Source organism: Canis lupus, chromosome 4 (assembly GCF_011100685.1).
Source record: "Canis lupus familiaris isolate Mischka breed German Shepherd chromosome 4, alternate assembly UU_Cfam_GSD_1.0, whole genome shotgun sequence".
NCBI classification, from domain to species: Eukaryota; Metazoa; Chordata; class Mammalia; order Carnivora; family Canidae; genus Canis; species Canis lupus.
Genome location: NC_049225.1, coordinates 59,250,140 through 59,260,205, shown reverse-complemented (window position 1 = coordinate 59,260,205; position 10,066 = coordinate 59,250,140). Strand labels below are relative to the sequence as shown.

The window sequence follows — 10,066 nt, the reverse complement described above, 5'->3', positions numbered from 1 at the left end:
GGGTAGATGGAGCACCATATAATACCTAACAAAAGGAAAATTTGGATAGCTATGATGAAATTAGTCGAAGTAGACTTTATAGAATAAAAAATTACTAGACATAGAATCTTTAGAATTATAAGAAGCTTAATTCACCAGGAATATATAATACTATTTCAGTCTGAATATCAGCAACCAATACACAGTGGCATGCTTCTCTGTTGTGTAACAATACCCTTTTTTCATTTCTAAATGAATATTGTAGATAAAATATATCTGGATATATTGGATATATCTGGATATATTGGAGATAAAATATATCCCCTGATCAGGAAGAGATTCTTTATGTCTTGAAGTAAAGGCAAGGCATTCTAATACATGAACTCTGTTCCCCAGCTTAAGTTCTATGGCTCTGTGGTTCTGAGTTTCAGCGGTAGACAGGCTCTAATGTGGCTCCCCATGATCACTACCTCCTGCTATTCACAGATTACATAATCCCATCCTTTTGAGTAACTTGCTTCTAAACATTAGAAGCAATGATGAGAGGCTATCACTTCCATGACTTTTATCTTGCTGGAAAACTCCCTCTCTCTCTGGCTTTGATGAAGAGAGTTGACATGTTGGAGAGGCTCATGTGGCCAGTAAATGAGGGTGGCAACCAGCCAACAGCCAGCAAGGGACAGAGGCCCATAGTCCAACAGCCCTTAGGGAACTGAATCCAACAACCACATGGTCTCTTGTCCCAATTTCCTTAGTACATTTGTAAGGGTCTATAAGCACCAGAGCTGGTAGGCACAGTCAATCCATATATAGAGCCCTTATAGACTAAGGGACCCTCTGGGCAGACACATCTGGCTAGTTGACAGGTATCCATTCTTGCAGGCAGAGGCAAGCCAACACCAGGATGATTGCATGGCTTGGTGAAAGGAATGAAGGCTGGATTGTAGAATCTTACTTACCTCACCTCCCAGCCAGGTGCCCTTGTGCAGTGAACAGCCTGCATAACATTATGGGACAGACTTGGTGACTCCAGACTGTCTCATAGACCTCAGACTTAAATTTCCCCCACCCTTCCCTGCCCCAGGCCTATTGCAGTTCACTTTTTCATCCCTCTGAGCAGCTTTTATCTGTAGACCCTTATAGACCCTTATGAAAGTACTAAGGAAAATGGGACAAGAAATCATGTCTTTCCAGCTATCTTGATAAAAGACAGTCTTAAGCAGCAAATCTATGTTAACACGTGACCGTCTTCAAACATCACAAGCCTATAAAGACCTTAGAGCTGGCTAGGGGAGTCCAGGAGTTTTCATCCCTTCCTCTAAGACACATACAGCAGTAACAAGACAATGGTACAAATAATGCACTCCAACATGACACCTGAGCTGATAGGGGCCTCCTAGGCAGGGCTTCCAAAGACAGCACAGATTCAAAGGAAGGAGAGAGCTGACAGGACTGGAGGTTCCCAAACGCTTGGTGGAGGTGGCCTTTGATTAAGTATGTAAAGGATTAAGGGAGTTAAGACCAGACTGGGGGTGTGAGGGGAGAGGGTGGGTGGGTGGGTGGAGGGCACCGGGGGATGGGGGAAGCCTTGTGTGCCCCAGTGAGGAGGGAGGGATCTGTCCATCCTTTTATGGGGGAGGGTAGCAGGGGGCCATTAAGGGTGTTTGCACCGAGGTGTGATGAGGTCAGTGATGGACTTTATTAATGTGAATTCGTGCTGGGGCTGTCAAGAAAGGAGGTGGATATGAGTTAAGGTAGAATGGGCAGGACTCGGTAACTTTCCTAACAGAAGGAGTGGAATCTGGCTGGGCCAAGGGGCTAACAGCCTGCTCCCTTCCTTTTTGTCTCTGTTAATCTATTAATAGAAGCCCTATCTATATGTGTCTGTTAATTCTCTGAACCTAATAAAGATATCAATCCACCATCATGGAAAAACAACATCTCTATCTGAAGCTGGCCACTAGCTGCTCTTAGCTTCAGCTCTATTACCCTTTACCTAAAGCCAGAGATCTTTTTTGGTAATTGGGAAAATGTCATTCACCCCCTAAGTCCCATCAGGGGAGAGTTCTAGCAGGACTAAGGCCATCTCAGTTGGGACACTAGACATAGCTGTCTTTGGGGCAAAGGACAAGAAGACCCCAGGCCAAGGTGTCTTGGTTCTCGCAAAAGTAGTTGGTGCTTTGAGGCTCACTTGAAAAATGAACTGCATTTGGAAGGGCTCAGTGCCAAACAAACCACCATCTGGAGGCCTTGTCACAAGATTCCTAGTGCTTATCTGAAGTGTTTCATAAAGGTGAATTTCCAAGATCCCTTAGGTATTACCTCTTATTCTTACATCCGATGTTGCAACACCTTCTAAAGCATACTGACCATCCAATCTATTGTCGAACACTTACAATCCCAATCCGGGCAGTCTGATCTATTGTGGGATATTCTTTTTTTAAAGATTTCATTTACGAGAAAGAGAGAGAAAGAGAAAGAGAGAGAGAGAATGAGCACAAGCAGGGGGAACAGCAGAAGGAGCGGAGAAGCAGACCTCCTGCTGAGGGACCTTAGCCTTTGACCTGAGTCAAAGGCAGACACTTAACTGACTAAGCCACTCAGACTCTCTATTGTGGGACATTCTTAACTAACAGAGTCAAAAGTCTGCCTGATAGTCATGCACTGATTTTTGTAGACATCAAAGAGTGCAAACAGGCTATGTACACGTGCGCAAGTTGTCAGTAACTATCAAAATCTCAAATGTACATAATCCTTGGTGAGCAGTCTCACTTCTAGGAATCTATTCTGCAGATATATGAATAAAAATGTTTAAAATGAAGGTGTATGTGGATGTTCACTGGTGAATCGGGGTAGTGCTCTCTCAGACACTGGAACTGTTCAAGCAAAACTGGTACTAGCCAGGGGATTCCTGCATTAAACCATGAGACTGGACTTGATGACTTCAGAGGTTCTTCTAATCATAAGCCCTTAATTTATTCATCTACAGGAAGAGGGGGAGCAGGCGTTACTGGAATCATTCATTTTCTTCTCTGTTTGTTCCTCCTCTCCCTCAGCACAGGTCATGAAGATCCATGGGGAAGAGTATCAAGACCAGGTCAGAGTCAGACTTCACATCATTCCTGAGATATTTAAGGTCTCCTCTTCCGGTAATGCTTAGCGTGCCTGGCAAAGGGGCAGCAGCAGAGCAGGGATAGCAGTGACAACAAGAGCCATGGCAGGTGCTGTGGACATGGAATCCACCATGTCCTGATTTAAGACAGATCAATTTTGTGCTGGCAGGAGCAGGCTTCATGGATCCAGGAGGCAGCAGAGCCTACGTGGCCAGAGCAGGTGCTTCCAACACGTCCCCACCTAGGAAGTAAGGTCTTAATATTGTAACAGTGTTCTAAGAGGGCAATTCTAGCTTGTCAACAGGAGCTGCCAGTCTCTCCCCAGAGGACAGCATGAGTGTGGTGATTGTAGAGCACAGGCGACCAGCAAGCCTTTGTCAGAAACAACTAGAGTCCCACTAGTGGGATCCCTCATCTCAAGCTTGCAGAAGGAAGGCTACATGATTAAATAGGATGGAAGCTAAAAGGTCTCCCAAACCAATGCTGAAGCCTAGAGGGAGAGAAAGGAAAATGACAGAACTCCCACTAGAAAGCATTCCCACACCATAGGCTGGAGAGGACAAATCAACCCCAATTATCATCTTTCTGCTGGTCCTTAGCCTGCCATGAAACTTCTAGGGGTGAAGAAGAAAGAAAAAGGCCAGAGCAGCTCAGGGGTAGAGGACACAGCTCCCCCTTCCATGAAAAACAAACAAACAAACAAACCATAAACCTCAGCCTCCCCACAAAGGATTCTGGGTGGATGGTCAGGTTTCTCTCCCCTTTTTACTTTCTATTGACTTTGATACAATCGCAAAAGGTCCTGTGCTCAGGTCTGGGTGGTGAATCAAGAGAAGTAAGAAACACAGACCCTCAAAGAGCTTGGAGTGTGGTTGAGTGGATTGCAAACTTTTCTCTTTTTCTCTTCCCCTGCTCATGGAAATCACATATGCTAAATCATAGATAATGCATATAGATTTGCAAGTGCCATAGGAAAAGAATTGAGTAAAATAGAAATGATCTAAATGTTTTCCTCTCTGGACTATGGTCTCCATAAGGATAAGGACATGACATAGGTCAACTCAATCATGCCATGAATTGAATGGTTTGTTTGGGAAGAAAAACTTAGTCTTCCAGCTTACCTACTCCATGCCAGGCATTATACTTGGCACTTTACCTACATACCTAATTCTTCCAGCGATTTTATAATTAAGGCTTCATCTCAGTTTTACAGATTAAGAAAATAGAGGTTCAGAGGACTTAAATAACTTATACAAGGTCACACAAGGCAGTAAATGGTAAAGCTAGGTTTGCAACCTATGTCATTTTGGCTATATAACCTATATTTTTGCCAACAACTGGCAAAAGCTATTTAATAGGCAAAAATTGGTATACATTTCTTAAAACCTTATTTCAGACCTATAGTAAAGTTGCAAAACTAGTAGAGAGGTTCCATATATTCCTCGCCCAGCCTCCCCTACTGTTAATAACTTATACACCATAGTGCAATGATTAGAACCAGGAAATTCACAATGATAACAACATTACTACCTAAATTAAGTATGTCACTGGAATTTCATCAGCTTTCCCACAAATGTCCTTTTTCTATTCCAGGATTACATCTAGGATCCCACACTCATGATTTTTTTTCACAATAGGTAATGCTAATAAGGACTCAAGTAAGGTACATTCCTTGTATTTTGCTGAAATGTAATTTTATGACACAGGATGTGGTCTATCTGTGTAAATGGTCTGTGTGACCTTGAGAAAAATTTGCATTTTGTTGTTTTGTGTATTTTGTTATTTTTGTGTCCTGTGGCAGTGAGGTGAAGTTGGTTGAGAGTCATCTTTAAGTCTACTGTATCCTCACTGATTTTCCTTCTACATGTTCTACCAATTACTGAGATATTGTTATTGAAATTTCTGAATATATTGTAAATTTGTCAATTTCTTCTTGTAGATCCATCAGTTTTTTGACTTCAAGTATTTTAAAAATTTTATTTATTTATTCATGAGAGACACAGAGGGAGAGAGAGAGAGAAGCAGAGACATAGGTAGAGGGAGAAGCAGGCTTCATGCAGAGAGCCCAATGTGGGACTCAATCCCAGGACTCCAGGATCATAACCTGAGCTCAACCACTGAGTCACGCAGGCGTCCCAGGGTTCAAGTATTTTTAAACTCGGTTATTTGGTGCACAAATAACTAGGATTTCTTTATCTTCCTGATAAATTGACCCTTAATCATTACTAAATGGCCTTTTACTTTGGTAATATTCTATACTCTGATTTCTAATTGGTTGATATTAACATAACCACTTCCACTTACTTTGGATTGCTGTTAGCATAAGTATATTATTTGTCATCTTTTTACTTTTCAGCAATGTTTATGTTTTATTGAATGTCTTATTGGCAGCATATAGTTGTGTCTTTTTTTTTTTTAAATCCAATCTGACAATCTCTGACATTTAATTGGGTGTTTTGGGCCATTTATATTTAATGCTGCTATTGATATGTTTGTGTTTAACACCTTTCTCTTTCTTTTCTATTTGCTTATCTGTTTGTATTCTTTTCCTTCTGATTATACTTTCTTTCATTATGTTTATGATTTTATTTTAGATCCTGATGGGTTCTTGGCTAAACATTTATAATACATATCTTTAACATACCACAGTTATTATTATATTATACTAATGCCAATTTAAGAGCCATACAAAAATATAATACACTTCCATTTACCCCATCCTTGCTTTGGTACCTGTCTTGTCACCCATTTTACCTCTACATAGGTTATAAAACCCACAAATATATTCTTATATTTGCTTTAAGCAATCATCTGAAGATATTTAAATATTAAGGGATAAAAATCTTACATTTGTCCCTATTTTTATCATTTTCCAGATTACCATCTGTTATAGCTTTCTGTGATTACAGGACTTCCTTGAACATTTGTGGTGCAGCTCTATTAGTAATGAATTCCTTCACCTTTGGTAGGTGATAGTAATAGGTGAATAAGGTGAATAAGTATTTTACTTTTGCTTCTAAAATTTACTTCTGATGAGTAAATTGTAGATTGACAGTTTAAAAAATTTAATGCTTTAAAAAAGTTACTCTCAGGGATCCCTGGGTGGCGCAGCGGTTTGGCGCCTGCCTTTGGCCCACGGCGCGATCCTGGAGACCCGGGATTGAATCCCACGTCGGGCTCCCGGTGCATGGAGCCTGCTTCTCCCTCTGCCTATGTCTCTGCCTCTCTCTCTCTCTCTCACTGTGTGCCTATCATAAATAAATAAAAATAAAGAAAAAGTTACTCTCTTCTATTGTGTTTCCTTCTGACAAGTCTGCTGTAATTCTTATTACAGAAGAATATGTCTTTTTTTCTTTTGCTTTTTGTATTTTCCCTTTATCACTGGATTTAAGCAATTTGATTATGGCGATACTTGTATAGTTTTATTCATGATTATTATACTGTGGGTTTCAGCCAGAATTTTTTTCACAAATAAATTTACCACTATCTTGATGCAGTGCATCATAGTTAATCTACAAGAAAGTCAAAGGTATATGGGCAATGGTCATGAGTACATGTGCAATTAATTTGCACACTTAAGTTGTATCACTCAGACTGATGCAGCAATGGGTGATTTATTACTATGAACTATAAATTGTGATTACTAATATCAGGGCTCAGGGGTAAAACAGTGGCAGTAACTAAAGAAGGTAGATAATCTATGCTGAGTTCATTTGATATTAAAATGAGTTCTTTCAGACCTATTTTTGAGGGCTGCTATGCTGGTTTTAGAATTTTCCTCCAACCTTCTGCACCCATTACAGAAAACTGAGAGTTTTTGTATCATGAAAAGGGGTTCCCTGAGACACATAAATTTCATTACTAAAATGGTCTAGTCCCAGACAAACCTGGATGATTTATGACCCTAGGGTCAACATGGTTGGAACTCATTGTACCAAAAGGTCTGTAATTTTCCTTTAGTTAAAATTTTAAAAAGCACATTACACAGATTGATGAAGAATAAGAAGACAAAGTCCTGATCTTCAAACCAAGGTCAACTGTGATGAAAATAGTTTTAGTAAAGACTATGGACTTCAGAAGACAGAGAGAAGGAAGTGATAGAAAAATATTTGGTACAAAAGTATGAATAGTTACTATATGTCTGCCACTAGGATTACCAAAGAAAATGGAGCATACTCTGTGAATTCTAGGAAGTGGTCCCAGCAAATTCCATGGAGAAATTTATTTTGACCATGTCTTAGGTTATGAGATTGTTAATGCAAGTCAAAATGGTGACACTGTTCATGAGGAATAGATGGTTAGGTCATAAATTGTATGTGATGTGTATCCAACTGGATATGAAGTTAGCTTTTTTATACAGACCCAGGCTGTGATACTGGAGATGGCTATAGATCAGAGTAGATGAGAGGAGGAAAGACAGAGGGCGGGAGGGAAGGATGGATGTTGAATTTAAGCTGGCCTTGTGACTTGTTTTAATAGTAAAATACTGCAGAAATAAGTTTGTGCTAATTCCTATCCTAAGCCTTAAAAAAGGCTTGAGAGCTTCCAATTCTGTACTCTGAGAATCCAGCCACCCTAGAAAAGAGAGTGATTATCCTGAAACCACAATACTTTTAAGGAAGCCTAAAGTGAGCCACCTGGAGAGGCCAGATGGAGGAAAATCAAAGTGCTCCAGATGATAGCCCCACATGAGATCCCCACCTTCCACAAAGGCCCAACTGCCACCATCTTGGACATTCCAAGCTAGTTGAACCTCCAGTGAATGAACCATCTTGGACATTCCAAACCAGTTGAACCTCCAGCAAGCCATCTTGGACATTCCAAATCAGCTGAATGACTGCAGCCACAGTTCATACCATTTAGAGAAGAACTACCCAGGTAAGCCTACCTATCCCACAGACTATAAGCAGTGATAATTGTTGCTGATTGAAACCAGTAAGCAAGGCAGGTGACACAGGCCCTGAGCAATTGGCCTCATAGCTGTGTCTGTATGTGCAAATGGATCACTAACATGGGAGAGCAAGAGCAATAGTGGTGATAACAGTGGGTACAGCCCCAAGAGAGAAGAGGGGCTCCACATGGGACAGCACAGGGACCTGGGTGGGAGGCTGCCTTGCTAACCAGTCCTGGATCCCACCCCTCTAGTGACTGTAATTATTAACTCTCTTGCCTAAGTACCAGAACAGGTACTGTAGATGCCCAGGCAGTAATCTTTGTCAGCAAATTCTTATAAAATAACAGCATATCCATGGACATTGCAATAAAGCATATCAAGAAGCTATTAGAATTCTTCAAAGAGTTCAGAGTCTCCAAAAATTTGAAAATTGCTGGGTCAATGTAAATACCCACAGGCTTAGAAATACAAATTACATTTCAAGGTCACCTAATTCAACAGAAAAAAACTCCATTTTTGTACATAAAGCTTTGCATAAACCAATTATTAACAAGACAATTTGAAAATTATTTTTTCCTTTTAATTGAACATATAGACAATGCATAAACAGGTGGTGTGTGTTATTTCATGAAGGCACTTTTGGTTCCTTGCATGACCTCCACAAGTTACAGGAAATGTTATAGGAAACATTAAATTGCCATTGCATAACCTTTATTTATTTATTTTTTTATTTTATTTTATTTTTTTTTTGCATAACCTTTAAAGTTAAATTCAGACAGGAAACTCAGCTGTATGAAAATCTAAATCATTTCAGAAAAAGTGTTGTGAAACTCATCAATTGTAAATGTACTGTAATTTATACTTCAAGATAATTTATCAGAAATATTTCCCAGTGTTGTTACAGTCTATAAAAATACTCTTAACAGTTCCAGGAATGGTTGCATCAGTGGAAATAGTCTTCTCAAAATTGAAAATTATGAAAAATTAGTTGCAATCTTGGTTTTGCCAAGAGCAACTCACTTTACTTTCAATTATATCAATTTGAAAATAAAGTTACTAAAGGCATAAATTTTGAAGACATAATAAATTAGCATAAAGGCAAGCCAAAAATATCTAAATCAAGATACTACAATAATATAGTACTTTGTTCATTATTTTATATAAATTTTGACACCAAAATAATATTTTTTCACAATTTAAAAATTTATATTCTTATATATCACTATTACCTCTATTATATTTTATAAGTAACAAAATATTTTTAGAGGTAAAATCTTAATATTTTAGTATTCTTAGTAGTCCTTTCTTTTGAATTTTTGAACAAGTGTCCCCATATATTCATTTTGCAGTGGGCCCTAACATAATACAATAGGTCACACACACTCCTATTTACTCAATTATTTTTGCTTTATGATTAGGATTTTTCATTTGCAGGCCATATACAATTTGCTTTAATATTCTTTCAGTTAGTTTATATGTTGATACATTTAAAAAATTATAATACCTTTAAGAATATTTTAATATTTAGCATGATGCTCAGAGGGCACTGCAGTTGTATTTCATCTGTATTTGAAAGAACACAAATAGTGGTTTGTATTATTTGAAGGAAAAGTAACAGGAGTACCAACTACACCCTAGTTTTGATTTCACAGCTCCAGGTACTCTGGCCTCATTGCTCTTCCTGGAAATGTCCCTAAAGTTTAGAACAATGCCTGTTACAGAGTAGGTATCCAGTAAATATCTGCCAAATGAATAAAAAATTTCTTGATTCTGTGCATGGGAAAATAGAGGTTTAAGTAACTGCAGCTCTTCAACTTTAAGTGTTATTTAATATATATTTTGTAGGGATAGAGAATGTATGACCTAGGATTGCCGTCAGCTGAAAACACGATTGTTGGAGGAAGGGCAGGCCTGGGAGTTTAGAGATGATAATGTAAGAGTCAGTGAACATCAGTTGAGATTGGGAGAAAGGAGGTAGAGTCTATGATAAGCTAGCAGCAATTGGATAAGGACTAAGTCACCCAGTAGTTATGACCGGTTACTTCGTATGTAGTATGACTTCTTTGTGTTCATGGTACCT

The 10,066-nt window shown here is 39.0% G+C and overlaps 1 long non-coding RNA gene across 3 annotated transcripts in view; it reads left to right on the top strand.

Moving 5' to 3' along the window:
* The first annotated feature begins 7,683 nt into the window (after positions 1 to 7,683).
* Positions 7,684 to 10,066, top strand: part of LOC106558730 — a 42,852-nt gene continuing 40,469 nt past the window's right edge. Inside the window, exon 1 of one of the 3 annotated variants that reach the window (XR_005358407.1) lies at positions 7,684 to 7,970. This is a non-coding gene — a long non-coding RNA (uncharacterized LOC106558730). The remainder of the gene's footprint in view (positions 7,971 to 10,066) is intronic. The other 2 variants (XR_005358405.1, XR_005358406.1) reach the window with 2 other exon arrangements.